This window comes from Eublepharis macularius, chromosome 17, assembly GCF_028583425.1.
Source record: "Eublepharis macularius isolate TG4126 chromosome 17, MPM_Emac_v1.0, whole genome shotgun sequence".
In the NCBI taxonomy this organism is placed as follows: Eukaryota; Metazoa; Chordata; class Lepidosauria; order Squamata; family Eublepharidae; genus Eublepharis; species Eublepharis macularius.
Genome location: NC_072806.1, coordinates 4566175 through 4590647, shown reverse-complemented (window position 1 = coordinate 4590647; position 24473 = coordinate 4566175). Strand labels below are relative to the sequence as shown.

The 24473-nt window shown below is 45.3% G+C and overlaps 1 protein-coding gene across 1 annotated transcript in view; it reads left to right on the top strand.

Annotated features, from left to right (window-relative positions):
- The window catches only part of AGRN (agrin), a 297229-nt gene that overhangs the window by 76924 nt on the left and 195832 nt on the right, over window positions 1-24473 (top strand). The gene's annotated exons all lie outside the window — the stretch shown is intronic.

Sequence of the window (24473 nt, the reverse complement as noted above, 5' to 3'; positions counted from 1 at the left end):
GACTCTAATCTCTTCCTTGTCAAGAGCTGTGCACATTGCTGATGCAATATTAACAGTAGTATTTGGCTAGGCCTGGGGAAGAGGCTAGGTGGGGCCAAAAAGTCTACTTCTGCCCCTGATAATCCTGCTCAGATGTACCCTCAGAGATTTCACCAGTTTTGACCTGCCTATTTTCAAGCCTGTTTTTACAGGACTGGGGATTTGGAAGTTTTCTTTTCATGTGCAAACTGTTAAAATCCGGTGCCGAAATGTACACTTGCCTTGAATCATGGGCCACCTCGCTTCTACAAAATCACCTTTGCGTTGAAAGCAAAATGAAAATTGAGTATGTTTGAGAAAACGCAGGCTTCAAAAACTTCAAAGACAAACTACAATCTTGGCCCACGTTAATTTTTTTTTCCGTAGCACAAGATCTTAGCAGAAAAGCCCAGAGGACATCATGAGAAAAGAACACAGAAGAGATTTTCCTTTTTAAAAAAATCGTCTCCATTTTTGGTTTGCGTAACCCTGTGAGAATTAGATCAAAACTTGGTAGCTTGGAAATTCTCCAAAGAGCTACAGCTTGTTGGATGGGAAGAAGCGACTGATCCCGTTTGTTGCTAAAATTTCCCTTGAGGTGAGGGGTTGTAATAACCAGAGATGGACAAATGCGCTTTTTTTCTCTTTCTTTTTGTTGTATGTTTTTGCCCTTTCTTTTTTCCCCATGTTACTTGTTTCTGTTGCTGGCATTTCGAATTTGTTTCTTTCTTTTACTACTTTCTATTACATTCTATTACATTCTATACTTCTATTACATTCTTTTGCACCATTCTTTGCACTTGAAGAAATGGGTCGTAGTCCATGAAAGCTAAGCTAGAATAAAATATTGTTAGTCTTTTAAGATGTCAGAAGACTCTGGTTTCATTTTACACCACTGTAATGCATTTACATTTCACTTACGTTTGTAACTAATGCAGCAATAACATTAAAATTCTGTGTGTTTAAGGGGAAAAATTGACACAGGGAAGCAGATAGGGTGCAGAAGTAATGACTCGCAGGTTTAAGTTGTATAAAGGAAAAGCGAAAAGGAAAATGTATGGTAATTTTTTTTTAACTAGGACGACACTGGGGAAAATCTTCTGGGGTTTTAATTGGGGGGGGGGGGAGATATAGGATACTCTTATAGCTTCCACCTCTTCACCTGTCTTTCCTAAATTAGCCATTCAGATCTTGGGCAGCCAAATACCTCTTTCTTTTCCCTCTGATGTAAAGTTTGTCTTTTATTCCAGTTGCAAATATAGTAATTTGTGTAATAGATACTATGTTCATATCCTACACTTCCTATGTGAGCTCTAGGTGGTATCTTGGGTGAGTGCAGGGGGCAGTTTTTGCGCTTTGCTCATCGGCCACTGGCGGGGAGCTGCAAACCTCCTTTTAAGAAACAAAACAGAATTTGTTCTTTCATGATTTGTAAGATCGTAGGTGAGGCAGGGGATCGGGAGATTAGATACATAAGTTTGCACCGGACTGGGGAAACAATGCCGGAGAATCCCCTGAACGAGAACCAAATCCATGTAATACCTTTTATTGGGCCAACCAAATTAGCACAAAACACCGCAAACTTTTGTATCCACCAGGACTCTTTCTCAGGTGGAACCCAGGCCAGATCTCTTAGGCATGGCCTTAAGGTTGATCTTGTCGGCTTCCTGAGACAACAGCAGGATGCAAAAGGTACCTGAGGGTTACCTGTACTGCCCCTCTCACCTTCCCTTCTGTGTGGCCAGTTAAAGCTTCCTGTTCTTGTGGTAGCTTGCCATTCTGACCAATCCGGGTCTCCCCAGACCCAAACCACTGTGCTGTGTCCGTTGCATGAAGGCATGCTGAAATTTTTGAAAGTGAAGCTTAGAAATAGGACTTTTATTAAGATGTCTTCTATTTGGTGCTGATTCGAGGGTCCCCACCATACGCTGTTCGGCCTGTGTGAGGCTAAGAAGTTGTGTTATTGGAGGGCTTCTGCTTAGAAGATCCAGGCAGAAAGCACCTGCTAAATCCTGTGTGTGTGTGTGTGTGTTGCATGGTGGCTAGACGTGTTGGCGGCGGATCCCAGGCATTACATCTGGAAGGAATTATAACCGTAAGGAGAAGCAGCTGGCTTAGACCCTTGAACAAACACATGTTTGGAGGAGGGTGAGAGAGCAGGGTGGGAACTGGTTTCTGCCCTCCCTGTTGCCCTGTTTGTTGGGAAATCCAAATCGCTCTTTATTCCTTCGAGAGCGAAAATCTGAAGTGTGCCTCCTCCAGGAAGAACAGAAAGTTCTGGTATCTTCTTCGGGAGCTGGGCTGTAATGTTTTGTTGGTGAATTGGTTATACTGGAAGTTTTCAAGGTTGTGTTTTTCCACTAGGGAAACTTGTCAAGGGCCCTTCAGAGTAACAGCTGACAGGCTTTCCTCAAAGATGGGTTATCTGCTAGCCCGAGTTGCAGGAGAGCGTGCACTTGGTTCATACAGGATGACGGCTGTGTGCCATGATGGGTCACGGCCACCACTGCAAACGGGAACTGTGTGTCCTGGACTATGCCCCAGAATCCTTTGCAAAGCTTAGAGGGTCACTGTGGTCATGGAAAGTGTCCTCTGAAGATAGAAAACCGGAAAACCATTTGGTTAGAGCAGTGGTCTTTGACCGTCCTTCAGTTCCAGGTGGCAGCACCTGACCTGCTGTGTTACAAGCATTGAACAAGAAGCAGTGGGACAATAGAGACGTGACAACAGTCATGTGACAGTACAAGGGGCGGAGTCCTGCTTGCACTCATCCTTTTGTGACTTCACCTGCCCCTCCTGCTGTTGCTTCTCTCTGAGCATGTGCAAAGTGAGGCAAAGGATGCAACTCCTTTTCTGTCTGTGCATGCATGATAATCACAGATCCTGCCCAAAAAGCAGTATAAAAAGTGGCTCCGTGGGGGCTCTTGACCAAACAGGGGAGATGAATATCACTGGGCTGGTGTATTGAATGCGCAGTAGGGGGGAAAGGCTACAGAGAAAGCCTGCCTAGGTCGCCCGGACAATCGGATGGGGTCAGCAAAGGAGCAGAGCTTGAATTGCAGGGGCCACAAGGGACCTTTGCCCCTTTACCCTCTCTGCCTTTTGCAGTGGCACCGAATGCTGTTGTTCCGAAGGCTACTGGGGGCATGATTTGGCTATAGCCAACCTTTCTCATCTGTTGGGGCTGCCTCGTTTCCAGGCTGGACTTTACCATAACGAATGGCAAGTCAGAGATTCCCTCCCCTTTCCATCAGTTGCCAAGTGCCTGTGTTTGTGTAGAGTTCATGTCTATGAATAGGTTGCACATCAAAAAAGAAAAAGTTCCATGTCTTCGGGCTGCTTTTAGTGAGCAGCTTCTAGAAGTGACCTCTTACCTTGCAGTGATAGTAGCTAAAGGGAGATTTTCTACGATCGCTTAAGATGATCACGGTCAAAAGTGCCTGGGAAAAAGCTGACTGGGCAGGCCAGAGCAATTCAGCTGGTTGGAGACGGGACTGTTATGAAAGATTTTTGGAGGGAACCAGCCTCTGTTTTTAACTAGAAACACTGAAATGAACAGACATGGAGCAAAGATCTCCAAGAAATTCTCCTGCACGAGCCCCATTGAAACAAGCCAAGCCCAACAGCATCTGGGTGCACTTCCTATTGGTGGCATGGTGCAGTGGTTAGAACATTGGGCCAGGATCTGAGAGGCCCCAGGTTCGAATCCCCACTCTGCCATGGAAGCTTGCTGGGTGACCTTGGACCAGTCACCCGCTCTCAGCCTAACCAACGTTACAGGGTTGATAAAATGGAGAAGAATGATGTAATTTGCTTTTGGTCCCCCTTGGGTAAAAATGAAGTAATAATTTCATTTCAAGGGAACGGATGGTGCCCCATAGTTGTTTGGAGGAAGGGGCCCTGTAGCTTTTCCGCGTGATCGGGGCTATGCATTTGTCAGGGCTGTTGATCTTGTGTATTAACACCGGGTTCTTGTTCACAAGTCATATCGGACACAGCTAACAGAGCGGGTCAGCGGGCACTAACCTGCCCCACCCTGTGTGCATTCGCTCTCCCGGCACTGTAAGTTCTTTTTTTTTTTTTTTTTTTTTTAATTTTTATTGGGTTAGAATCCATTATTTCCACATTTACATTCAATTTTCCCCAATTTTTTCATCTCTAACCCCCTCTCTTTCCCCCCCCCCCTTTTTGTTGACTTCCAACAGCTTTCCAACCCTTTGTCCCCTTTCCCTTACTTTTATTAGCTTCCTCTATCTAAAACAAATATATATTCTCCATTATTCTAAGCAGTACATCCTTAACTATTTTTAACATTATATGCCCAAACTGTAAGCCTTTGTTTCCATCTTAGATAAACAATTTATCCCAATTTTTCAATTTCAGGTATTTCTATATATCATAACCATATAGATCATACATTCGTTTATATCAAACAATTTGACTTATTCTCTATATATATTACTCATTCTATCTTTTTATAATAGTTCTATATATCTCTCCTCACGTAGTCAATCAATTTGACCCATCTATATCTTCAGACATTCAGTTTGGTACAAAACTTGTCAGAAAAAAAAGAAAATATTGTTAGTTAATCGCTCCTTATATTTAGTCCTTATAATTAATTATTTTCTCTATGTTCTGTTTGTTAACCTATATATATCTATATATATGTCAATCTATTAATCTGACTGCTTATTAATTCACATTTATCTCTTCTCCCCCCGGTAAAGTCTCCCCCCTCTACTTCAATACTTCAGTAGTTCTCAAACTGCCACAGTTTTCCTCCCACCTCCCATTTCTTCTCCAGGTATTGTTTCAGCTTCTCCCAGTCTGTGTTGAACTGCCCTGAGTCCAGATCTCTCAATTTTCTTGTCATCTTGTCCATTTCAGCCATATACAGCAATTTGTAAGTCCAATCTTCAATAGTTGGCACTTCTTGTACTTTCCATTTTTGCGCATACAAAAGTCTAGCTGCTGCTGTCATATAAAATATCAACGTCCTGTGTTGGGCTGGAATTCCCTCCATTCCCAAGTTCAGTAGCAGGAGTTCTGGGTTCTTATTAATTTGAAATTGTAAAATTTCACTCATTTCTCTTATTATTTCCCCCCAGTACTGCCTGGCTACCTCACACGACCACCACATATGATAGAGGGAGCCCTCATGCTTCTTACATTTCCAGCATTTATTAGAAGTATTCAAATTCCCTAGCGCAATCTTCTTTGGTGTCATGTACCAACGATAGATCATTTTATGAATGTTCTCTTTGATATTAATACATGTCGTTGTCTTCATTGTAGTTTTCCACAAGTATTCCCATGCCTCCATTGTTATTTCTTTATTAAAGTTTATAGCCCATTTCACCATTTGTGTTTTAACTATCTCATCCTCGGTATACCACTTCAACAGTACTTGGTATACCTTGGATATTCTTTTCTTATCTTCTTTAAGAAGGGTCTGCTCTAGTTCCGAATTCTCTATTCGTATACCTCCCTTTACAGAGTCCGAATTATATAAGTCTCTGATCTGTCTATACTGGAACCAATCGTAGTTAGGTGATAGTTCCTCTTGTGTCTTTATTCTAAGTTTGGATGCTTCAGTTTTAGTTATTTCTTTATACGTTAAACATTGTTGTTCATTATCAACAGCTCTCGGGTCTATCACCTCATATGGAACCACCCACAAAGGGGTTCCTTCTTGTAGATAAATTCTGTACTTCTTCCAGATTATGTATAGACTTCTCCGAACAAAGTGATGCAGGAACATCGAGTTGACCTTTACTTTGTCATGCCATAAATATGCGTGCCATCCAAATATTTTTTTATATCCCTCTAGGGCTAATAGTTTCTTGTTCTTTAATGTCATCCATTCTTTCAACCAAACTAGGCAGATTGCATCATGATAAAGTCTCAGATTGGGCAGTTGCATTCCGCCTCTTTCCTTTGCATCTTGTAAAACTTTCACTTTCACTCGAGGCTTCTTGCCTGCCCAAACAAAATCTGATATTTTCCTCTGCCATTTTTCAAATTGTTTGGAGTCTCTGATGATTGGTATTGTCTGTAGCAAAAACATTACTCTTGGTAACACATTCATCTTAACTGCTGCAATCCTACCCAACCATGACAAATTCAATCTATTCCATTTAATCAAGTCTCTCTCTATCTGAGTCCATAGTTTTTCATAATTGTTTTTGAATAGATCTATGTTCTTTGCAGTTAATTCGACTCCCAAATATTTCACTTTACTTGTTACTTCACAATCCGTTGTTTCCATTAACAATTGTTGTTTCTGCTTAGTCATATTTTTGCATAATATCTTTGACTTCTTTTTGTTAATGAAGAAACCTGCCAAGTCTCCAAACTCCTTGATCTTATCTATCACTCTTGGCATGTTCTCCAGTGGGTCCTCTACAATTAACATTATGTCATCCGCAAATGCTCTGACCTTGTATGAATAGTCCTTTATTTTTATTCCACGAATTTCATCATCTTGACGTATTTGTATCATCAGAATCTCCAATACTAAAATGAACAACAATGGAGATAACGGGCAACCTTGTCTTGTTCCTTTACTTATCGTCAATTTCTTGGTCAATTCATCATTCACCACAATTGCTGCAGTCTGGTCTCTATAAATTTCCTTAATTGCTCTGATGAATCTTTCTCCCAATTGTAGCTTTTCCATAGTGGCAAACATAAAGTCCCAGTTTAAATTGTCAAACGCTTTTTCAGCGTCAACAAAGAAGAAACCAACCTCTTTGTCACAACGCTTGTCATAATATTCAATAGCATTGATCACTGTCCTTAAGTTGTCTCTTATTTGTCTGTCTGGCAAAAAGCCTGCTTGTTCCTCCTCTATGACTTCCGAGAGCCACCCCTTCAATCTCTCCGCCAATATCTTCGCAAAAATTTTGTAGTCATTGTTGAGTAGCGATATAGGTCTATAATTTTTCACATTAGTCAGGTCTTGGCCCTCTTTTGGGATCAATGATATATTCGCTTCACTCCAAGTTTCTGGAATCCTTTGATCCCTTAAAACCCCATTCATCACCTCTTTTAGGAATGGTGCCAGTTCATTAGCCATTGTCTTATAGAATTTAGCCGTAAGTCCATCTGGCCCTGGCGCCTTTCCTAGATTTGCAGATTGTATTGCCTTACTTATTTCCTCGTCAGTTACTTCACTATTCAACTTATTTCTCCAAGCTTCCGAGATTTCTGGAAGTTTGGTTTTCTCCAAATATGACGCTATTGATTCTTTGTTTACTTCTTTTTTATTATACAGCTTAGCGTAAAATTTATAAAAGGCTCTACTAATGGTAGCCTGCTCCAAATACGTTTTGTTATCTTCGCAAATTTTATTTATTATCTTCTTTTCCCTTTTCTTCTTCAATTGCCATGCCAGGTACTTCCCAGGTTTATTAGCACCCTCAAACGCTTTTTGATTCAGTCTTTTGAGATTCCACTCCAATTCTTTATTGCTCATTGCTGTTAGCTGTTCTTGAAGTATTTTAATTTCCTGGTATACCTTCTTTTTCCCTGGTCTCTTTTTTAGCTGTGTTTCTTTGGCTTTTATTTTCTCCTCAATCTCTTGTCTTTTCTCCTCTTTCTTCTTTCTTGCTCTACCATTTAAGTCCATTAGTATGCCCCTTACAACCGCCTTGTAAGCATCCCAAACTTTATTGGTTGGTACTTCTTTATTCACGTTGTATTGTATAAAAAACTTTGTCTCTCTTCTCAGTATTTCCATATTCTCTCTTTCCTGTAACAAGTCCTCATTTATTCTCCATGCTTTCCTTTTTCTCTTTTTTCCAAATTTCCACATAATTGGGTTGTGATCTGAGCCTACCATAGGCATTATTTCTACCTCCTTAGTCCATAATGCTAAGTCTTTTGAGGCCCAGATCATATCAATTCTTGATAATGTAGAATGCCTTGCAGAATAAAAAGTAAACTGTCTGCTTTTAGGATATTCTCTCCTCCATACATCTTCAAGAGTCTCTTGTTGAATCAACTCAAAAAAAAGCTTTGGTAATAGTCCTCTTTTCTTTTGTGCCGTTGTAGTCTTTTTGTCTAGTTCCAAGTCTGTCACTCCATTGAAGTCTCCAGCAAGAATTATCTGGTCGTATGCAAGATCGTCTAAATGCTTCCTTAAATCCTCAAAGAAGCTTTCTTTTGCACCGTTAGGTGCATAAAGTCCGACTACCAACACTCTCTTTAAATTCCAAATACATTCCACTGCTACAAATCTAGCTTCCACATCTCTCATAACAAATTTTGGCTGTAGCTCCTCTTTTATGTACAACACCACTCCTCTTTTTTTCTTGTTGGAGGCCGCTACATATTCTTTGCCCAATTTTCCAGATTTTAAATATTTTACATCCTGCTTTCTGATATGGGTCTCTTGCAAACAAACAATGTCACATTTTTGTTTTAGTAGCCAGTGAAAAGTATTTTTCCTCTTATTCGGTGAGTTTAGTCCATTTACATTCCAAGATAATACTTTACACTCCATACTCATGATCTTGTTGGTAAGTCTTTTTCATTGTCCTTAATAAATCGCTCCATCTCTCGCTCAGATCTGATGCGTTTTTTGGCCCCTCCAAACTCAAAGGACACTCCTTCCGGTAACTCCCATCTGTACCTGATTTTCATGTCCTTCAAAATCTGAATTAGCACTTTATATTTTTTCCGGTCCAGTAACACTGATCTGGGCAGTTCCTTCATTATAATAATCGTCTTGCCATCAATCTCCAATGGATCTTGAAACTGTTTTGTCACAATCCTCTCTTTCATATTTCGTGTTGTAAACTGCACAATCACATCTCTTGGTAGTTTCCTCTGGGTTGCTATTCTCGAATTCACACGGTATGCCACATCTAGGATAGCCACAACTTCCTCCTCCTCCTTCCCCAGGTACTCAGCCAACACCTCAGTCATCTGTTCTTGCGCTGACTTTCCTTCCACTTCTGGCAAGCCACGAAAACGTAGCTGCTTCTCCATATGTTTAGTTTCTGCAACTGACATTCTCCCCTTCACCAATCTCATCTCTGTTTGTTGCGTGTCTGCTAAATTCTCCATCGCGTCTTCTACTGTTTTAACTCTCTGCTGCGTTCCTTGTAATTCACTTCGTATTGTTTCCATACCTTTTTTCACTTCTGACAGCTCCGATTTTACTGTCTGTGTAACCTCTTTAACCTCTTTTATCAGCTCCAATTTCGTGTCCTTAAGTTCTTTAATCATATCTAAAAGTTTTTTGTCCAGGTTTTTATCCAGGTTTTCTATTGCCGATTGCCACTCTTTTTTTGACATCGTGGGGCTTGCTTTAGCTCGCTCCCACGAATCCGCTCTCTTCCTTAACTCCGTGGCGTAAAATTTAACGTTTTTCTATTTTAAATGTCCCGGTCTTCTTATAGAAATTAAGTTTTAAAGAGTCCAAAATGTCGGGCGTCTTTTCTCTATGGTTTCTCTATGATTTTGTAATCCAAGATGGCCTACTTCCTCTTCCGCTGAAGCCGCGACCCTTCCCCTTTCAAAAATGGCGATTCCCTACTTCCTGCCCTCCAGCAAGGGCCGCTTCTCTCCAGCCACTCTATTGTTATTACGCACTTCCTGTCTCCCGTCTTCCCACAGCAGATCTCGCGATGGTGTCTTTTTCTCACAGCTCCAAAGCCACAGGTATTCAAAACAATAGTCCCATTTCTTTAATAACTTCTTTAAACTTAACTGTAAGTTCTAATGTGCCCTGACATTGGCCATTTTCACACTACTCACCTTCTTCTGGAACGCTGTGGAACGTGGCGAAAAAAACGCAGAAGATAACATCTTCTCGTGCAAGTTTTGTGCGACATCGCACAAAACTCGTGCGAGAAAACGCTATCTTCCGCGTTTTTTTCGCCATGTTCCACAACGTTCCAGAAGAAGGTGAGTAATGTGGAAACGGCCGTTCTCTTTCTTGTAACGGTGACTTTATCCAGCATTCTCTCTTTCATGCTCCCGCCGCACTTGCCGTTTTAAAGAATCTCATGTATCTTCTCTGTAGAACTGCGACGATCGTTCGCTTTTGTCTCTTGAGTGGAAGTTCAGTCTTGCCTTTTGTCTTCCAAGCTGTCTCTAGTGCCATCGAGGTAGAGGTTTTTTTTAAAAAAGATCTAAAGCGTAGCCGCCGCCCAATTTCTTGGCACGTTGCCCACAATCCATTTACTTTATTAAACTGCGTTGCATTAGTCGATGAAGTCATTCCCCACCAGCTTGGGCCTCTCCACTGTTCTCTCAGCTAGTCCTGCAACCCCGACTGGTTGGGAATCAAGAGTATATGACTAATTTCACTGCAGTTTCTAGGATATGTTCCATTTCCCTCATTGCTTCTGGTTCTGGGTCAGGCCTGCTTGTTGGCTCAGCCAGTGTCAGACCACCTTTGCCTTCTGTTCCCTCATCCTCAACTGCATAGGCTGCAGGTCTGATGTGTGTGTGGGGGGAGACTTGGCTCGAAATTTCGCAACCATCAGGAACTTGGTGGGAAATAAGGTTTAACTTGGAAGAACTTTTGCACTGTTCCTTATCAGAAGAAGTGCTGCGGACAACGAATGCATTGGGGGAACCATTCTTTCCCCTTCATATCTCCCACTGTCCTTGCTCTTTGCACTGGGCATTCTGCAACATGCTTCCTCTGTACGGAGTGGCTCCATTTAATCATCGTGGCTGTTGATGGCCTTGTCATCTGTGGCTTTGTGAAGTCCTGGCTACATCTTGTGGGCAGTGAAAGGAGGTGTTCTGTTAAGCATGCCTGCAGTCTGTCTACCATGTGTGCATGTGTTTATTTACTTGTGTGCACGATGGGTGAATCACACAGCTTAGCGCGTGCGTACATGTTCCTTTTGTCTGTTGCCACGTTCAGGTCACTTAGTTTTAGTAGCTTTGTGTTAGACTAGGATCTGGGAAATTCAAGTTCAAACTGGCACTCTACCAATGGAAATTTGCTGGATGACCTTTGGCCAGTCACACTCTCGCAACCTAAACCACCTCACAAGGTTGTTGTGAGAATAAAATGGAAGGATTGGAGAATGATATAAGCCACTTCGGGATGAAATAGCAAATAATGAATAAATCATTCACACAACTGCATATGCATACAAAGAACATTCAGCCATGTGGTTGCACAATCATTATTCTGAGTTTATTCAGATTGCTCATGTGTGCATAGTATGGACATGAGTTCCACCTACATGCACAGCATGAATGCTCATGTGCTGGACCGTTGGCCCAAACCATGAGATGGCACAATCTTGAGCGAAGGCGAGTGGAATTAAAGGAAGCTGCCGTTTCCCTCTGTGGGGCTCCAGGAATGATTATCCTCCAAAGGGGAAGAGGGAATGAATTTTAATGAAACCTTGAAAGACTTTAAAATTTCATGCAAACTTTCAATTATTCAAGATTTTTGGAACACAAGCTTCACAGCAAAAGAGAGAGAGCGAGAGAATCCGAGACCTTCTTTTTCTTATTTAAAGGGGTTGAAGCATGCATGTTTGAGAGATGAATAGAATTTTGTTTTGTACTGCCTGAGTTAAACACAGTTGGCTTTTAAAAAAAGACATTGTAGAGTTTCTCGCCGAGGCCTGCAGCGATGGCACTGTGTGTGATGGGGAGGGAGATGGAGATCAAACTGGTTGGGAGTTTAAAGGGGGGGGTGGAAAGGTGTGTGATTGGTGGGAAGGAAAAAAAATTAAGCCGAACGTGGCAGCGTGGAGATATAACACTGATTTCTGCAAAATGCATGGAGCTGCCTTATATTGAATTGGACAATCCGTTCATCAAGGCCTGCTCAGACTGGCAGCTGCTCTCCAGGGTCTCAGGTAGAGGTCTTTTCACATCACCTGGTCCTTTTAACTGGAGATGCTATAGATTGAATCAGGAATCTTCTGCATGCCTAGCCGATGCTCTTTCACTGAGCCACAGCACCTCCCCAGTGCGGGTGTGTGCAGCAGGAAAACTCAGCAGGTCAAATTTTGTCATGTCCCAGCACAATGACTTTGTCACCATGGAACTGAGAGCCAGTTGGGTGCAGTGGTCAAGAGCAGCAGGACTCTAATCTGGAGAGCCAGGTTTGATCCCCCACTCCTCCACTTGAAGCCAGACGGGTGACCTTGGGTCAGTCACAGCTCTCTCAGAGCTCTCTCAGCTCCACCCACCTCACAGAGTGATTGTCTTGAGGATAACAATAACACACGTTGTAAACCGCTCTGAGTGGGCGATAAGTTGTCCTGAAGGACAGTATATAAATCAAATGTTGTTGTTGTTATTAAGGGTGATTCAGTTCCCCAAATCTGTTGTCCTTGACCATCTCTTGGGCAGAGAGGACAGAGGGCAGATACTTTAAGGTCAGGAGGAGGAGCTGAAATTCCCCTCCCAAGACCTGGGGGCTTAATATAAACCAGCCCCTTGGAGGACCAGAGCTCCCTTCCTTGTTCCAACCTGGTTTTCCAAATTTGCCTCTTCAGCCCAGCTGTGTGCGCTTCTGCTTGCGGGGCTCCGGCCAGGTTGCTGTGTGGTGGCTCTTTTTGTGAAGTCCTCCTGCCTTCCCGGAGCAACTCCGCCGGACAAATGCGCCTTTTATTCCCCGCCACAGAGAGTTGCCAGCCCTGGCTCTCTTCCCAGTAAGCAGAGCTGCCTTAGAACATAAGAGTCGATTGTCTCGGTGCGGGAAGCTTTGTCATTGGAGCCCCCTTAGAAGCGAGGAGGGGGACCCTTTGCGCAGGACAGGGAGGGGGAGAAGCTGGCGCTGAGAAAGGGACGGGAAGCATAAAAGCGGCGAGCGGAGTCTCTTAATTGCATTCGTTTCACCCAAAATAAAGCCGCCCCTCCGCTCTGTCTTTCCTTGCTGTTCGATTCACTCTTTCCCTCTGCAGGGATGTGGAGACTCTTGAGAAGAGTGGAGTCATTGAACAAAGAGGCGTCGCTGGGCTTTGGCTGCAGAGGAGGAGGTGGTGGCTGCTTCTCCCAGTGGAGAGACGTGCCATCTTGGAAACTGTGCTTGTTTCCGAGCAGGGACGCTGCCAAATTTGACTTGGGTCTTCTGCATGACCAGGAGTCCCCAACGGGGTGCCCGTGGGAGCCCTGATGCCTCCCGACACCTTTCATGGCACCTGTCGAGTGTTTTTAAAAAGGGATTTGCGGCTGCAGTTGTGTCAGTCCCCAGGTGGTGGCAGCTGGAGATCTCCTGGAATTACAACTGACCTCCAGGCCACAGAGATCAGTTCTCCTGGAGAAAATGGCAGCTCTGAAGGGTGGACTCTATGGCGTTTATACACCAAAGAGGCCTCCACGCTCCCTCTGCCCCCTCCAGGCTCCACCCCTTACCTCTCCAGGAATTTCCCAATCTGGACCTGGCAACTCTAGTTGGGCCAGGTGGGGCTTTTTCCCAGCAAGGCCTCTGATTGGCCGTTGGATATTTGATTGGCTGTGCAGATTTTTTTAATAGTAAAGAGTCCAGCATAGTGTTGCCAGCCTCCAGGTAGTGGCTGGAGATCTCCTGGAATTACAACTGGTCTCCAGGCCACCGAGATCAGTTCACCTGGAGAAAATGTCTTCTTTTGGGGGTGGACTCTCTGGAATTATGCCATGCCAAGGTCCTTCCCCTCCCCAAACCCCACTTTCTCCAGGTTTCTTCCAGTTTCACCCCCCAGATCTCCAGGAATTTCCAAACTTGGAGCTGGCAACCCTAGTCCAGTAGCACCTTTAAGACTAACCAACTTTATAGTAGCATAAGCTTTCAAGAACCACAGCTCTCTTCGTCAGATACATTGGAGAGCTGCGGTTCTTGAAATTTTATGCTACAATAAAGTTGGTTGTCTTAAAGGTGCTACTGGATGTTTTACTATTTTGCAACTACAGACTAACACGGCTAACTCCTCTGACCAGATTTTTTTAAAAAAAATTGCTTCGGCAGCAACTGCCACCACCACACAAGGATTTTTACTCTCTGGCTGGCTCCGTCTTACGCACCAGCCGTTTTGTGGCTACGTCCCCCACAGTGTATCAGAATTCTATAGGGGCCCACAGACTGAAAAAGATTCCTGTGTGAGACTTTCATGTCAGTTGGGAAGCCCTGTCTCACCAGGACTCCGCGGGAAATTTCTTCCCAAATCGAAACCAAATGAAACCTCCAGGTACTGAGGCAGTATACCTCTAAATACTGGTGGCTGGTATCAGGTAGCAGGGAGAAGTCATCCCTTTCATGGCCTCCCTACCAATGAACTTAGGACTTATCTAGTAGTACTTGCGTTACTCTATGCTATCTTTTTTGCCAAATGGACCATGGCAAACAGGGCCAACTGTAGCCCAAATGATGCCTTAGATAAGAAGCAACTTCCTGACCCCTCTCTGCTGGTTCAGTTATTTTAAAGATTGCATTTGTAGCCCATTTCCCGATTTTGACACACAATTTTCATGCATGAAGGGTGGGGGGGGGGGAGATGTCCTGTATTGTGCATTTCCTGTGAATTTCCTGCATTGTGCAGGGGGTTAGACTAGATGACCCTGGAGGGTCCATCCAACTCTATGCTTCTTTGATTCTAAGAAAGTCAGTCAATTTGCATGCTAGGATCTGCAGATTTGTACTAAATCATGCCATATAGAAGAACATTTGTTCTCTCTGAGTTTATAGAATCTTTCTAATTTTAAGGATCCCTGAAACTTCTAGAAACTTGCACTGTGCACCAGGGTTGGATAGTGTTAAACGGTGTCGTGGATGGATACTCCGGTTTCTTTGTGTGAACTGTTGCATATATTGCCTCTATAACCCTTACAACAATCTTATAAGATAGGCCAGTATTATTATGCAAGCACCGAGTCATTACTGACCCATGGGGGACGTCACATCATAACGTTTTCTTGGCAGACTTTTTGTTATGGGGTGGTTTGCCGTTGCCGTCCTCAGTCATCTACACTTTACCCCCAGGAAACCGGATACTCATTTTACCGACCTTGGAAAGAAGGAAGGCTGAGTCAACCTTGAGTTGGCTACCTGAACCCGACTTCCGCCAGGATCGAACTCAGGTCGTGAGCAGAGCTTGAGCTGCAGTACTGCAGCTTACCACTCTGCGCCACGGGGTACATATGGTAGATTGGGGACTGGCTTGTCTTAAATCCAAATAATGTGATATTGGGGATTCGTGATTAGATCCCTCAATACAAAATTTCCCCCTCCCTAATTTAAGCACTTAGGAAGAAATGGCATTCCATCTGTATTGCCCTTGAGAAGTAGCAAGGAAGCTGAAGAAATGGGGTGAGAATTGCACTGTAGCCCCGATCCATGCCCTTCCCAAACCTGCCCAATGAGTTGCCAGAGCTGGCATTCTTCCTGGTTACGCCTCCTCTTCCAGATCTCCAGGCATTAAATCTTTGAAGCACATGCACCAAAATGCATGTGTGTGACTTTCCAGCACCCGCTTAAAACTCTTTTTTGGGGGACGGGGTGTCAGGGTGGGAGGGGGGGGTGAGGTTCCCTGTGTATGATGTTGCTGTCTGTTTAAATCCGTGGGAAGTGTTTCTCTCTGGCAGTGATTTTCTGTGCATGGCTTGGGATTTCTTTGCTGCTGTTTGCTGATGTGGTGTTTTTTTAAAATTTCAAGCCACTTTGCAGATGTGAAAATGGCTAGAAGATCAGAGTGCAATTGTGCAAATATTTGAAGGACAAGGAAGAGAAAGATGAATGCAACGGGGCTGTGCAGTTCACTGCTTGCTCTTTTGCTGAAGTCCATTATGGACTGTTAACATGTTATAGGAGCTAGATCAAGATGGGTAGCCATGTTAGTCTGTCTGTAGCAATGGAAAAGTACAAGAGTCAAGTAGCACCTGTAAGACTAAAAATTGGTGGTAGACTATGAGCTTTCGTGAGCCACTGCTCACTTCTTCAAATACCTATATTCTTCAGATACCTTCTTCAGAAGATATCTTCAGAAGGTATCTGAAGAAGTGAGCTGTGGCTCACGAAAGCTCACACCCTAACATCAATTTTGTTAGTCTTATAGGTACTACTGGACTCTTGCTTTTTCCCAATGTTATAGGAGACTTTAGGGCCATTGAACTGAGCTTTGATAGCATGTGTAAAGCAATGTTTGGGGAACACTGTGAGTAATAATTACAATATTTAGCCTCTATCTGTCACATTTAGTATACATAGTGCTTCAGTTCACACTCTGCATCTGGATGTTCACCAGCCCTATAAGGTAGGCCAGTATTATGCTGCTGTTGCAGATCGTTGAGTTGACAACCTCCAGGTGGTGGCTGGAGATCTCCTAGGCTGATCTCCAGGTGATGGAGACCAGTTCCCCTGGAGAAAATTGCGGTTTTAAAAGGCGGCTTCTATCCGATTGTACCCAAGGTCCCTCATCCCCCCAAACCCTGCCCTTCTCAGGCTCCACCCCCCAACTCTCAAGGAATTTCCCGTCCCGGAGCTGGCAACCCTAAGCTGCAAATGGGAGACTGAATCTAAGGGCTACTGTGTGAGTTTTCGGCCAAGGCAAGAATTGAACAAGAACCCTCCTGGATCCCAGCACGTTCTCTTGGTCTCTCCCCAAAATCTTCCCACCATCTTGGCCGCTGCTCTTTACCCCCGAAGCGCAGGGCAGGTTGTGAACAAGGGACCTGGCTTGGAGGGGAAACCTCAAATCCTTGCAAAGCAATTATGCTTAACGAGACATTTCCTACACGTCTGGTTTCAATTCTGGCGGCCTTCAGAGGTGGCTCTGTTTACAGCCAGGGGAGAGAGAGCGAGAGAGAGAGCACTGCGTCTCCATGCGAGTGGTTTTTGCCTAGACTTTGCACGCCCTTTGCAGGAAGCGAGTGGGTTTCTCATTAGCTGGAAGGCAGCTTAACTTTCCAAGTTTTCATCACTGCTTTTTACATCATTCCAGCTCACACCTTCTTCAGGAGAAGTGGTTTGATTTATGCGTCGGCTCATTATTGAATATTGATGGTGTGACCCTGGATTGGGTTGTGTGTGTTCGCTAGTGTCGTGTGTCTAATCGAAATGTAATTTGATCAGAAGGAGTGCAGTTTGGGGTGCCGTTTTTGACTTAAGGAAAAAGAACCTGTGTTCTGAGAGACGATGGGCTTCAGATTAAGGGAGGCTGAGTGGGTTTTCTTTTGCATGGAAATTCTAGCACTGCATTGCTGGCTTCCTGAACCCAATGTTGTTCTGTTTTCTGGATTAAAATGGAAAAGTTTGCTTTCTAGTTGTGAAAGACTGACAGCTGCCTTCCCTCAGAGGGAAAGAGCAGCATTGGCTATGGCTCTGGTGGCTTTATTTTATTTTATTCATAATCAACCCCCCTTGAGTTAGCATTGCCAATCTCAGTTTGGAAAATTATTGGGGGTTGGTGCTGAGGAAGGGTGCGATTTGGGGAAGGAAGGGACCTGAGAGCCAAACTGCAAGTGACGCCTTACACAGGTTGGACACTAGTCGGCTTCCCTCAAGTTTTGATGGGAAATGTAGGCACCCTGGTTTTACAGCTTGGCTCTCCATTACAGCTGCAAGACCAGGATGCCTACATTTCCCATCAAAACTTGAGGGAAGCCGACTAGTGTCCAACCTGTGTAAGGCGTCACTTGTAGTTTGGCTCTCAGTAGAGTATAAAGACACAAAGTCCAGCCTCCGAAGTAGCCATTTCCTCTAAGGGAACTATTCTCTGTAGTTTGGAAATCAGCTGCAATTCTAGGAGATCTCCAAGCTACACCCAAGAGAGTCACCCAAGAGAGTCTACATTTAGAGTGCATATTGCCTGCCCCTAGAGGTGCCTATCTTATGCATTTCTATATAAGTGTCAAATGTCCACTTACTTGCTTGCTGATTGGCTGGAGCCTAGAATAGAGCAGCAACTCATGCAGAGTTGCCACGGCCAGCCTCCTCTAAGTCTCTGCAGCAGGAGTGATCAAACAAGCCAATTACGTGTGATGCAGAAAAATGGTATTTTTGGATGAAATCCTTTGTGGGTTTTTTTTACCATTTCACCTGGCATTCCATGGATACTTACTTTTATTTTATTTGTTTATTTATGTCATTTATAGTCCACCTTTCTCACTGAGACTCAAGGTGGATTACACAGTGTGAGATTAGAACAGTCGGTATCAAGGACAATTTCATAAACAATGCCATAGGGGAAATAAACACAAGTTTATAAAGACATAACATTAGCAAGAATCCAAAACAGAGTTGAAGAAATGCTGAAACAGAACATCGGGGGGATTCTGAGGAAGAGCAAACTAAAAAAAAGTTCTACTTTGCATGTTGAAGATGGGGGTGGCCATTCCTGGCTGTTAAAAGCTTCACTGTGGATTGGGTTGGAAGGGAAGCTAAACGTCTTTGGGGCTGTTGCATTCTTCTCATGGTGCAATTAATAATACTATCTCTATATGGAGGGGATTCAGGCTTTGATCTATTTTACTTAAGATATATTTATCCTACCAGGATTTTCATGAGGGCTTACAATGTGATTCCATTGTCATTTGTATCTTGCAGTGATAGGCTGGTCTGGAAACTTTCTTCCTGATGTGCTTGCTTTCTACTTGCAGGGAGGCAGGGTTTTTGTTGTTGTTGTTGGAAAGCATTCAACAGTTGTTAGTATTTATTCAGCATTGCCTCCCATCGGCTCCTTGGCTCTGTTTGATTGCCTCTCATTATTCTGTAACGTGTTAATAGTTCATAACGGACTTCACTATAAGCAGGAGGTCATATTTAGCTGCCTTGGGAACCCTATTTGGGAGGAAAGACAGCACAGAAATATTTTAAATAAATAGCTAATATTTTGCTCCTTCCAGTTTAGCTACAACTGTGCGTGGCAGGGGGAGGAAACGGCAATTGGGGAGAAGCAGACGGAGACGGGCCGTGGTTGCGATGGGGGTGAAGCTGCAGTGGAGAGAGGGCCGGTGGACATTCTGTGGCCAAGCGTCCTTAAAGCCCAGCAGTTGACCCTCGTCGGACTTCCTCTTGCCACTTAGGCTCAGGAGCTGGCCGGGAAAGGCCTGGCTAGATGGGGGAGTTTAATGAAATGAGCCAGAGAATGGCTCTGGACGCTTGGCGGCCGGACCCCTTGTGACGTCCAGAGATGCCCCCCATTCATCAGTGGGCATAACCCGTCCTCCTCTTAGTCAGGAGGTGGTCCTGACGGCCCCGTTGTGTGTGTTTAGAAGCAAGAATCCCCCCCCCTCCCCGGCCACCGTGGGTTCATGACACAACAGCTCTGTTTTGCTCTCAAAGAATCTTCTCATTTTTCCACCACCACCACCACCACCACCACTACGCGGTCCCAAAAATAACCCTCCTGGTCTGGGATATTTTAAGCTGCCTTAATCCATGGCACAGGAAACGGGACAGGTTGCCAAAAACATTGCCTCATTGCCTTGGCAAATGGCCGCATGCAGGCCTGATGGTCATTTGGAGGGGGTTCTTACCCTGCCCCACAACAGTCCCACAACTCTTCCAAAATCACAGTCCCCATTTGTTGTCTTGACAGTGCTATTACCCCCCTAGAGGATGCAGCCCCCTGGCCAGAAGGGTTACTCCCCCCCTCTTCACTTCCTATTCCTTCTGTCCCAGCTCATGCAGTGCCAATTCCTCAGAAGGCAGGGAATACCGTCTCTCCCTGCTCCGACCCCTTTGGATTCTTCTCTTGATCCATCCGTGCGCTGATGTACGTGCCGTCCCCGGCTGGTCTTTCAGAGCCTGGCTTGAGAAATAATCTCTCTACATTTGCACCTGCTCTGGATTCTTGCTTTTAACCTGCTGCTGGTAGAGGCGGGGGAGAGAAGAAAATATATTCGCAGCAGGGCTGAGAAAGGACCTTTGCCAAAGGCCATGCAGATCCAGTGCCCATTCGAGTAGGACATAAGCTGTGAACCAGTGATCTGACTCTGTTTAAAGCAGCAGCTTCTTACGGGTTGGAACCATAGTGGTACAGCATAATGCGCTTTCGGTGGAGAAGGCCCCAAGTTTGATCCCAGTGTCTGCCGTTAAAACACCTTTGCTTGATTATTTTGTAACATATCTTAATTTGTGACATTCCCACTCAAAGCAAGTGTGATGTACAAGTTAGAGTGTTGGACTAGCGAGATTTGGGGTTCGATCCCCCGTTCTGCCATGAAGCATACAGGTGCAGCCGACTCTCATCCTAATTTACCTAACAATTTTGTGGTGAGGATAAAATGAGAGAACCCTCCTGAGCCCCTTGGAGGGGGGTGGGATTAAAAATTTTAAAGAATGAGAGCTTTTTTGGTGAAGTGGTTAAGAGCGGCAGGACTCTAATCTGGAGAGCCGGGTTTGCTTCCCCACTCCTCCGCTTGAAGCCAGCTGGGTGACCTTGGGTCAGTCACAGCTCTCTCAGCCTCACCCGCCTCACAGGCTGTTTGCTGTTGTGGGGATAATAACGACATACTTTGTAAACCGCTCTGAGTGGGCATTAAGTTGTCCTGAAGGGCGGTATATAAATCAAATGTTGTTGTTGTTGCTGTTATTATTATTATACCTAGGCAAGAGCTTCTGCATGGAGCATTTCTGACAGCCATGGCCAAGTACACAAAAGGCATTTTGGCAGGACTTAGAAGCTTTCCTGTGGCCTATGGGGAAATCCCTGAATTGTGCCATCCGGCTAGGGAGGAAGGCTAGCTACAGTCGTGATCTTCAATGAACTCACAAGGTTGAGCAACAGCTATTAGCCTGGGTGGCTAAATGGAACTTCCAAGTTCAGAGGCAGTCTACCTCTGATACACTGCTTCTGGGGGGGGGCGGCCACGGAGGAGGGCTGTTGTTTCCCTTGCTCTGCATGTGGGCTTCTCAAAAGCATCTTGTCTGGCCTTTAGTGCTTGCTTCTGGCCTCAGTGGCGTAGTATGGGGGGGAAGGGCAAGAGGGGCGGTTGCCCTGGGCACAAAATTTGTAGGGGCTCAAGAGACTGCATCGCGCCCGTGGAGAGGCCACCTCTGCCGCCTGCACGCCGATGGGGCGGTCAGCTTGCTGGGCCCCGAGCTGGCCTTCCTACAGCAGCTGAGCTGGCATCTCTGCATGGGCGGCTGTGGCAGAGGGGGGTAGCTGTGCCCTGCACGATGACGTCACTTCCTGGAAGTGATGTCATCACGTGGGCCTGGAAGTTTGCATGCGCAAAGCGTACACAAGAGAGAAGAAAAAACGTACCGGCGAGACTTGCCTTGCCCAGGGCGCTTTCAACCCACGCTACGCCTCTGTCTGGCCTGGTCCCGGAAGTGCTTCTTCTTGTATTCTTACGCCTCTCTCTTTCTCTGTTGCTGTTCTAACGTCTTTTTTCCCCCTTTTCCTTCATCCCCTTCCCCCTTCCCTTGCTTTCCAAAGAACACAAGAAGCTCCTTGCCGGTAAGTGATGATCTCATCCGCAAATCTTTCCGTTTCATTCCTTGCTTGCGTGTTGCTGGTCTGGTTTATTTCCCCCCTTAGCAAGAAAAAAAAAACCATCCAGGTAGTACATTTTATCAGGGCCGACCCAAATGACACAAAACAGTGTTCTTCCAAACAGCACAGCAAGTGTGAAAGAGCCCAGGGGTAGATTTGACTTGGGGCTGCGTGTCGCTGCAATTTAACTATAAATGGAAATTGGAGCACAGTTCTCCTGTTACTTTGTACGGTTTAATCGAGAGTTCCCCAGGTGTGCTTTGTTTCTTTTTGTCACCACTGGGGGTGGGGGAATACAGATTATCGATGAAGTAAATAAAGTGAATAAATACATTCTTCCTTCTCATCTTGCCCTTTGCCCATTCAGGGAGAGCTTGAGGAGAGATCTGGTCCTTGTAGGCAATAGAAATGCTTCTAGGGTTTCCTCTGTGGTTGGCAGCTGTGGTGTGAGCTGCATCAGGGCATCTTGAAGATGCCAATCTGTTTCCTTGCTGCCTGTAAATTGGCTGAAAGTGTGGCGTGGGGCCTCTGTGCTCTGCGAGGCACGAAGAAGGGTGCGAACCTAACAAGGGGGCTTCATATTTCAAGCCCTCTGCCCCGCTTCCTCTTGTGGCCGGCAGTTTGGACAGTCTACACCAGATCAAGGTACTCTTTTGTCCCTCCCTTTTAAAATCCTCTTCTCTCAGTAGCATGGTGTTGCTTTGAGATCCAGAGGAGTTCGCCGTGTTAGTCTGTAGTTGCAAAATAGTAAAGAGTCCAGTTGCACCTTTAAGACTAACCAACTTTATTGTAGCATAAGCTTTTGAGAACCACGGCTCTCTTCATCAGATGCAGTCTGATGAAGAGAGCTGTGGTTCTCGAAAGCTTATGCTACGATAAAGTTGGTTAGTCTTAAAGGTCTTACCGGACTCTTTACTCTGATGTTGCTTTGCCACCTAAAGAAACTTAAGGCTGAAGTCTTGCACACACTTCTGCATTGGAATTAGCTGTGCATAGAGCTGAAGACATCGACCACCCTGCCGTCTCCCACCTTGTTTCTAAGCTTTCTTTCTCTCGGCCTTCTTAGAGCTGTGGAAGAGTTCACTGCTGTTGCTGTTGGAATGAGGAAGTCCGTGCCATGGGCACAAGTGCGTCGAGAGCCAGCATAGAGGGCAAGAGGCGGGTACACCAGCCAGCTGGCCAGACCTGGACCGCTGCCTGTTCCTGTCGGGAACCTAACTCTGGGAATCCCAAGATGCCAAGGGAGTTAGAAGGGTGGGCCTCAGCGGAGAGGGGATACACCGGCGGCTCCTTTGTTCGGCCACTGCGACTATGGCAGGCATGTGAGGCAGGAATGTGGAATCTGCCCGCCTCTGCCAAGTTATGTCTTGCCCCTCTGCAAAACATTTCACATGCCTTTTGCCTTTATCCGGTGGCTCTTTTTTCTGGGGTAAAGGACGGCCCTGCGGAAAGCGTGGCAGGGCTGGCACACGCAGCGTTGCCCTCTGGTGTCTGCAGTGTGGAAGATCTTTCGATTCATTTGCCGGAAGAGAGTTTTGTGGATACCGCGGACTGCCAAAGGTACATTTAAGTGGGCTCGAGTTCAAGTCAAGCCTGAATTCTCCCTAGAAGCTAAAATGACAAAACTGAGGCTATTGTTCTTTGGTCACATCACGAGAAGACAAGATTCTCTGGAAAAGTCAATAATGCAAGGAAAAGTGGAAGGCCGTAAGAAAAGAGGAAGACCTAAAACAAGATGGCTTGACTCTATAAAAGAAGCCACATCCTCCAGTTTGCAGGATCTGAGCAAGTCTATTAGCGATAGGATGTTTTGGAGGTCTTTCATCCATAGAGTTGCCATAAGTTGCAGACGACTTGATAGCACATCACCCAGGAAATTGACATGAATCAGGGCGGAAGGCCAAGCATTCTGTAGGGCTAGATTTGCATGTTGCGCAGAACCCCAGTTTGCAATAGCTGCCCTTAAAAACCCAAAGGCCAGCGTGAACTTCCAACAGACTGAACATGGCTTTCTCCTGCTTGTCTGCCGCTCTCACCGCTTCATTAGGTTACTTCAGTCTGTCTTATTGATCATTCCGGTTTGTATTGATTGCAAGTCAGTGGTTTGTCAATTCAGGCCTTGTGGTAATCCTTTGTGAAGCTTCCTTCGGCCTGGTTCGGCTTGATGTCTGAATTAAGCCATAGATTGGACCTTCCTACGGCAGGGAATTCCAGTTTGGTATATCTCCATTGCCCCCCATCACCAGGTTGAAATCTCCAACGAACTGGAGCATCTTCTCTCTTTACAAACATCCTATTTATTTATTTACTGCCACTATATACTACTTTTCTTCTCAGTGGGTTCCCCTAAGTGGCCCACTCCATTTCCCCCTTGTCTATTTTATCATCACGGCAGCCCTTTGAGGTAGGTTAGGTTGAGTGTATGTGACTGGCCTAAGGTCACCCAGCAAGAGTGGGGATTTGAACCTGGGACCGACACTCTAAGCACCCCACCATGCTTTGATGTTATGCCAATAAGAAAATGAAGGCTGGCATTTCTACTGCATTTGCAATACAAATATTGGAATTTGTCAGGGCTTGCTGTCACTGCCGCTGGGCGTGGCACTGGGCGGTCTGCTCCTGACGTCACAGGGGGGCCAGGGAATCTGCAGGACCCTGCTCTGTGGAAGGAGGGGCGGTATACCTCACCCAGACTCCCTCTCAGTCCACTCGCTGGCCTGCTCAACCTGGCCTGCTTACCCTCTGCGCCCTCCTTCATCTTCTCCTTCCAGGACTCTCCTCCAAGCCTCCACCCTTGCATCTTACTGCTCTCACTCCACATCATCACTCCTCACTCACACCCACCACCACAGGGCTCTTCCCAGCCAGCTTTTATAGGGCTTCCTCCTACTGCCCCACCCCTCTTCCAGCCTGGCCTTTGGCTGCACCAAGCAGTTGCAGCTGGGGTAGCTGATCTGGCCCCACTGACCAGCACCAGCTGTGCCTTGTTCTCTGGCTGCCCAGCCTCCCTGCCTTGGCTGATTGCTGAAGGCATGTCCAGCTGCAGTC